This window comes from Saccopteryx bilineata, chromosome 1, assembly GCF_036850765.1.
Source record: "Saccopteryx bilineata isolate mSacBil1 chromosome 1, mSacBil1_pri_phased_curated, whole genome shotgun sequence".
Classification (NCBI taxonomy): Eukaryota; Metazoa; Chordata; class Mammalia; order Chiroptera; family Emballonuridae; genus Saccopteryx; species Saccopteryx bilineata.
In genome coordinates this window covers 155,531,800-155,539,903 of record NC_089490.1, presented here as the reverse complement: position 1 = coordinate 155,539,903, position 8,104 = coordinate 155,531,800, and the positions used below count along the sequence as shown (strand labels likewise).

The 8,104-nt window shown below is 43.5% G+C and overlaps 1 long non-coding RNA gene across 1 annotated transcript; it reads left to right on the top strand.

Moving 5' to 3' along the window:
* The first annotated feature begins 83 nt into the window (after nucleotides 1–83).
* LOC136320205 (uncharacterized) lies at nucleotides 84–5,676 on the top strand. The gene is made up of 3 exons (XR_010728275.1): nucleotides 84–223; nucleotides 5,276–5,390; nucleotides 5,555–5,676. It is a non-coding gene; the product is annotated as an uncharacterized lncRNA (long non-coding RNA).
* Nucleotides 5,677–8,104: the final 2,428 nt, after the last annotated feature.

Sequence of the window (8,104 nt, the reverse complement as noted above, 5' to 3'; positions counted from 1 at the left end):
CTTATTTTGCTTTGGGCCCCGCCTTCATCCTCCCTCATTGGACGTACAGACCCTGGGAACCTAAGTACAGTAATTGGCGGAGGCGGAGGGCACCCGGCTGAACCTCAGTAGCTGCGTGGGCCTTAGTCCTTCTCTGCTGACTCTCACCCTCCCGACTCAAGACATGGGCTGTGAGCCAAACCTGCTCCTACCCAGGTTGACCCCGCCTCTGTCCGCAGCTCAGGTACATCACCTTATCCACTTCCTGGACCAGACTCAGTTTCCCTGTGAATCTTCCCCTTATCAGTAGCAGGGGACAAGCCCGGACCCAAGGGCCTGGTGATCCCTAGGGGCAAGGGTCTACAGCAAGGGTCTCAAACGTGTGACTAGGTCACCGTGGATTTTGTTGGAATCCATGGGAGTCTGAAAGACCAGAGTAACAGGCTTTATTGAAAGGGAGAAAGGAAACCTGCCCAGCACTTGTCCGGCGGAGAAGAGCACCGGTTACAGACTAGGGGTGAGTTATACAGTAGTGTTTGGGAGAGCCTGAGGGGATACTGAGGCAAAAGTTCTGGTATGTCCCGAGTGCTCCTCCTTGGGGGCTTGCCAGCTTCTTGAAATTCCTCTGTCTCAGGGGCAATAGTCCAGTAAGGGTGAGGTCTGACAGATAAGCGGAACATCAAGAGGGCAGTTTGGAATTCTATCAGATTTGTGCCCTTTGTTTAGAAACAGACATTCATTGCCTGACCTGTGGTGGTGCAGTGGATAAAGACAACCTGGAACGCTGAGATCGCCTTTTCCAAACCCTGGGCTTGTCTGGTCAAGGCACATATGGAAATTGATGCTTCCTGCCCCTTCCCCTTCCTCTCTCTCCCCCCCCCTCTCTAAAAGGAATCACACACACACACACACACACACACACACACACACACTGAGAGAACAGACATTCATTGATGAGACCTGTGCAAGGGATAGGTTTTCACTTATGACCTTTAACAGCGTGAGACCCCATCCCCATATTGGGCTTGAGGTCAGCAGCCTGTGGCCCAAGGTACTTGGTCCGTACCAGAAGTGGACCTATCTGACTTGGGAGCCTAGCTTCAGTACAGCCACAAGTGTGAGATGTTGGAATTCTCACTGCAATTTACACTGCAAGGGAAATTTAGTCAGACTAGGATTTTAGTCCCTGTAAATTTTAAAATGTAAAAGATTGTATTTTGATGCAGACTGAAGACTTTAAACGAACACAATCAATTGGGAAGATCTGTGGAGGAGCTAAAGCTCATGGGAGGAGTTCTCACGATGTTGAAGTTCTCACACACTGTTGATACCACCAGAACTTTACAGGAACTCTATGCTTAAAATAAAGCTCTATAGTTGTAACTGCCCCTTCCCTTAGCTTCCTTTCCCCCCTCCAACATGGCAGAGGTCAGTGTGTGCATGTTGCTTGCCATGTCTGCACTGTGGGGGTTTTTTCCCTAGAATAAATCCTTTTTTGGTGATAAAAGATCTAGACGATATTGTTGGTTTTTGTTTTTTTTAAGATTTTATTTATTGATTTTACAGAGGTGTTGGAACAAGAAGTGTCAACTCATAGTTGCTTCACTTTAGTTGTTCATTGCTCAGTTGTCATGTGTGCTTTGGCCAGATAAGCCCAGGGTTTCAAACTGGCGACATCAGTGTGCCGGGTCGATGTTCCATCCAGTGCACCACTGCATGCCAGGCTAGATGATATTGTTTATATTTCCTTATTCAGATTGGATAGTGATATTGCTCAGCTTTGTGAAGTACAAGAAGCTGAGTTTTACACTTAAAAGTGTGAATAAGTAAATCACATCTCCATTTTTAAAAAACAAACTTAAAGGCCCTGGCCGGTTGGCTCAGTGGTAGAGCGTCGGCCTGGCATGCAGGAGTCCCGGGTTCGATTCCCGGCCAGGGCACACAGGAGAAGCGCCCATCTGCTTCTCCACCTCCTCCCCCTCTCCTTCCTCTCTGTCTCTCTCTTCCCCTCACGCAGCCAAGGCTCCATTGGAGCAGAGTTGGCCCAGGTGCTGAGGATGGCTCTGTGGCCTCTGCCTCAGGCGCTAGAATGGCTCTGGTTGCAACAGAGCGATGTCTCAGATGGGCAGAGCATCGCCCCCTGGTGGGTGTGCTGGGTGGATCCTGGGGGTGCATGTGGGAGTCTGTCTGACTGCCTCCCTGTTTCCAACTTCAGAAAAAAACCCAAAACAAACAAACAAACAAACAAAAAAACCACTTAAAGGTATAATAGCCATGATGACCCTACCTCATGGCCACCACTAAAATACTTTCCTTGTGGCCTGAGCTGTGCTGGTGCAGTGGATAAAGCATTGAACTGGAATGCTGAGATCACTAGTTCAAACCCTGGGCTTCCCTGGTCAAGCAAAGCACATATGGGAGTTGATGCTTCCTGCTCCTCTCCCTGCCCTTCCCTCTCTCTCCCCGCCTCTCTAAAACAACAACAGAAGAAAAAAAAACTTTCCCTGTGGATTTCTCTATTCTGAATATTTTTGGCCTTTGTGTGGCTGATTTCACTCAGCATACCATTTTCAAAGTTCTTTAATGTTGCAAGATGTGTCAGTGCTTCCTATAGCTGAAAGTATTCCATCTTATGTATATGCTACATTTTGTTTTCCATTCATGAAGTCAAGAAGTGAAGATATCTCAGAAAATATTAATTTTTTAAACCTGGCCCTGGCCAGGTAGCTCAGTTTGCTAGTGTTGTCTCCATACAACAAGGTTGTGGGTTCGATCCCTGGTCGGGGCACGTACAATCAGTGAGTGCACAACTAAGTGGAACAATGAATTGATGTTTCTCTCTCTCTTCCTTCCCCTCTCTTTCTCTCTCTCATCAATGGAAAAATGAAAATAAATAATTTTAAAAGTCAATTTTTTTATAAAAAGGTGTTGTGAGTCGGGGGCGCAGAGAGAGAGATCAGCAGACGAAATCACCAAGGACTAGCAAAGGACCACCACTCGCTCAGGCAAATGGCCCCAAGTTCACGCCGTGTCCTACTTTTATTCACAAGACTTCAAAAAGCTTGTTTACTGAGAAATTGGCATAACATTAAGCATAACTTTTACTTAAAGATACATAGAGTACACCTGCATGATAGCTTAATAACAGTTTAATATCAAAAGGCATTAATTGCTATTGCTTCTATGGTTCCCACAACAAAAAGTTTTTTTTTTTTTAAAAAAGGTTTGTATGCTAGTTAGGACTAAAAGCCACAAGAAGGAAGTCACATAGTACTGTTAAGCATTATAGAAATTGCTTGGCCTAAAGCCTATTAAACTATACAATGAGGCTCTGGCCAGTTGGCTCAATGGATAGTGTCAGCCTAGTGTATGGACGTCCCGGGTTCGATTCCCAGTCAGGGCACACAAGAGAAGCAACCATCTGTTTCTTTCCCCTCCCTCTCCTTTTTTCCCTCTCACAGCCAGTGGGCCTGGGTGCTGAGGATAGCTTGATTGGTCTGAGTGCCAGTTGATTGAGCAGCCACCCCAGTCAGGAATTGCTGGGTGGATCCCAGTCAGGTGCAAGCGGGAATCGGTCTCAGTATCTCCTCTTAAAACAACAACAAAAAAAACTATACAATGAGTAAAAGTCACAAGATGTATAGCTTCTACCCTGCATATCGAGATAACCAAGTAACACACATTGTTAAGATGTTTTCCAGGACACAAAGTAAGCCACCCACTGAAACCAAGGATCCTGGTTTACTGTATGATTTTGATGTAATGGGTAGCCCCAGCCTTCTATTCAGTTTCTCCACAGCATGCCCTGTAAGCCTTACTAGTCATTAACCCCTTAAGGCAGCCAGAAACAATGGCTATGCATTTACTAAGGCTCAGGTTTGGGTGACTGTTAAAGATAAAATCGTAGCCTAAGTTGAGTTTTGGATCCTGAGCCCTAGAGCAGAACGACCAGTAAACCAAACTGAAGAACATCCAATGCTGACCTCAATATGTGAAATTATGATTAACTGCCCTTACTGAACATGAGCACAACCCACAACCCCAAACCTTGTACTCATTATGAATCATGATTTTGCTCTATAAAACCCCTTGTCAGTAAAAATCAAGAAGTTAGGGTCTTTGACCATCAGCTTCCTGTTCTCCTGGGTGACACCACTGATAATAAAAATAGCCGATCATTCCCCACTGCAATTCTCGGTGCTTAGTGTTCAGTTCTGCTAGTGCCAGGTGGATGAACTTTCTGTTTGTAACATTCATCCATTGATGGACATGTCCACCTTTTGGCTATTTTGAATAGTGCTACAAGGAACATTCATGTAACCTATTTAAGTATTTGTTTCAATATAGGTTAGAGAAAAATAATAGGGTCATATATAATTCTATGTTTAATTTTTTTTTGAGAAAATACCAGCTCTTTTCCACAGTGGTTGCACCATTTCACATTCCCACTGGATGTGTACAGGGTTCATTTCTCCACATCATCCCTTTTTTCTGAATTTTCCATTCTTGCCATCTTAATGGGGAGAAGTGGTATCATCTTGTGGCTTGATTTGAATTTCCCTGGTGATTAGTGATGCTGAGAATCTTCTCATGTATTTATTGGCCATTTGTATTTCATCTTTGGAAAATTATCTTTGCCCATTTTTTTTTTCATTTTTCCGAAGCTGGAAATGGGGAGGCAGTCAGACAGACTCCCGCATGCGCCCGACCGGGATCCACCCGGCATGCCCACCAGGGGGCGATGCTTTGCCCCTCTGGGGCATCACTCTGTTGCATCCAGAGCCATTCTAGCGCCTGAGGCAGAGGCCACAGAGCCATCCCCAGCGCCCGGGCCATCTTTGCTCCAATGGAGCCTCGCTGCGGGAGGAGAAGAGAGAGACAGAGAGGAAGGAGAGGGGGAGGGGTGGAGAAGCAAATGGGCACCTCTCTTGTGTGCCCTGGTCAGGAATCGAACCCAGGACTCCTGCATGCCAAGCCGACGCTCTACCGCTGAGCCAACCGGCCAGGGCCTCTTTGCCCATTTTTTAATAGGGTTGTTTGTATTTCTGTTGAGATGGGTTATTTATATATTCTGGATAATAAAACCTTATCGCCTAAAGGATTTATGGATATATTTATTCTGTGAGATGTCTTTTCAATCTCTTAATGGTATCCTTTGATGTACAAACAATTTATATTTTGATGAAGTCCAACCTATGTACTTTTTCTTGCATTGCTTGTGCTTATGCTGTGATATTTTAAAAATCATTATCAAATCTGAGTTTGTAAAGATTTCCTTAACTCTTCGGTTACCCAGGACAACCTGCTGGTGAGGCAAGGATTCTCAGAAGAGCCACTGTTGTGCCTGGAATAATGAAGATGCTTCTGATAAAACACACATCCCTAGAAAACTTTTTAATGTGAAAGTCCAGGTAGTGAAGTTTCCACTTCGCATAACTATTAAGTAATAATCCTAAAACACTGTTAATAACCATTTGTCTATGGTTACCCACATATACTTTTGAAGTTTTATATACACAATTGTGTCAAGTCTGAAAAAAATGGTGACTTTTTTCTTCCTTTATAAAACTTACAGCACCCGACATGTGGTGGTACAGTGGATAGAGCACTGACCTGAAATGCTGAGGTTGCCAGTTTGAAACCCTGGCCTTGCCCAGTCAAGACACATACCACAAGCAATAAATGAACAACTATAGTGAAGCAATTATGAATTAATACTTTTTGTTCCTCCCCCCCTCTCCCTCCTCTCTCTGGAAATCAAAAAATAAAAAAATAACTTACACCTGTCTCTCATGGCACTGGCTAGGATATATAGTCTATTGCTGAAGGGATTGACGTGATGGGTGTTCTTGTTTTGTATATATTTTTATTAAACTTTGACCACTTATATATGCATTCTTTCATAAACATTGCTTTTGACAACGCCCTTCAAAGAGTTGTGAGGGTTCTTATCTATTTCTAAACTCCTAAGAAATTTGTCATGGATAAATGTTAAATATACTGCTCGCAAAAATTAGGGGATATTTTATTGCTTCATATTCATTTTGAAATATCCCTCTAATTTTTGTGAACAGTATAGTATAAAATGCTTTTTCTTCATTCATCAAAATAATTTGAGATAGTTTTTTGTTAATGTGGTATGGTGATGAGTTATCCTTTTTGTGAAGTTTTTCTTTTTGTTTTGTTTTTTTGTGACAGAGACAGAGAGAGGGACAGACAAAGAGAGAGGGATAGACAAGAAGGAAAAAGATGAGAAGCATTATTTCTTTGTTATGGCACCTTAGTTGTTCATTGATTGTTTTCTCATATGTGCCTTAACGGGGTGCTACAGCAGAGCGAGTGACCCCTTGCTCAAGCCAGTGACCTTGGTGTCAAGCCAGCGACTTGAGCTTCAAGCCAGCGACCCTGCAGTCACGTCTATGATCCCAAACTCAAGCCAGTAAGCCCACGCTCAAGCCAGATGAGCCTGTGCTCAAGCTGGCGACCTCAGGGTTTTGAACCTGGGTTCTCTGAGTCCCAGTCCAACACTCCATCCACTGTGCTACCACCTGGTCAGGTGTGATGAGTTATCTTAACTGTTAATGTCAATCTTGGATAAAATAATTGAAACAATTATAAGAGTAAGTTAATCATCCAGAATGGGACATTTTTTACATCCTCTTAGCTAATGAAACATAAAACATAATAACACAGCCCTGGACAGTTGGCTTAGTGGTACAGCATCGGTCCTGGATGTTCCAGGTTCAATCCCGGATCCAGGTACTCACAATCCCGGATCCAGGTACTCAAGAAAAGCAACCATCTGCTTCTCCACTTCTCCCCCTTCCCTCTCTTTCTTCCCCTTCTGCAGTCAATGGATCGATTAGTTCAAGTGCATACGCCCAGGTACTAAGGATGGCTCTGTGGAGCCTTTGCCTCAGGTGCTAAAAATAGCTCAGTTGCAAGCATGGCCCCAGATGGGCAGAACATCGGCCTCATATGGGGGTTGTTATGTGGATCCTGGTCCAGGTGCATGTGGGAGTCTGTCTCTCTATCTCTCCTCCTCTCACTTGGAAAAAAATAAAAAATAATAAAATAAAATAAAAAACATAATAACACTTATTAGTATATAGCTGATTTGAAACCTATGTAGTTAAAGCTTCATAACAATGTAGAAAACTGACAAAAATCCACATTGTTTTGAATCACATATAAAAAATGAAAAAACAATGGGTAGCCACATATAAATATGAAAAGAAATTTAACATATCAGGTTTAGCCTGACTGGGCGGTGGTGCAATGGATAGAGCATCGGACGGGGATGCGGAGGACCCAGGTTCGAGAACCCAAGGTCGCCAGCTTGAGTGTGGGCTCATCTGGTTTTAGCAAAGCTCACCAACTTGGACCCAAGGTCACTGGCTCCAGCAAGGGGTTACTCAGTCTGCTGCAGTCCCACGGTCAAGGCACATATGAGAAAGCAATCAATGAACAACTAAGGTGTCGCAACGAAAAACTAATGATTGATGCTTCTCATCTCTCTCCGTTCCTGTCTGTCCCTATCTATCCCTCTATCTGACTCTCTTTCTGTCATTGTAAAAAAACAAACAAAACAAAAAACATATCAGATTTATCATATAGAGAGAATTCAGCTGTAAGAGAAAATCTACAAGCTACCAAATATGTTCACAAATGCTTATTTTAATCCTGGGAGGTATCTAGAAACAAGAAATGCAGTGTCAGTGCAGACTCTCAACAACATAATCAGGGAAGCAGTGTCCAGCATTTGTGCCTACAGTGTTAAAAGTGTCAGGGTGGAGTCAGGAAACATGTCTACTATTAGAGGAACAAGATGCTTCCCACAGAAATCATATTAGCAAAAACAAAGAAGGTTTGAAAATGAAAAAAGATAATTAAGAGTGATACTTTGAAGAAGTAGTCTGATGGACATCAGAGAGCTATAGGAAAATGCAAGGATCTGTGTGAACCTCAAAACCAAAGAGTGTCCGTGATGGGAAGCTGGCACAAAGGTCTGGGGGATCTGCTGCCTAAGAGGAAACTAACATCAAATGTGTTTGGTTGCAACTGTTCCAGAAGGGCAGAGCCAGAAATCAGAAGAATGCACCATAACCAGACCACTGGGCTCCTA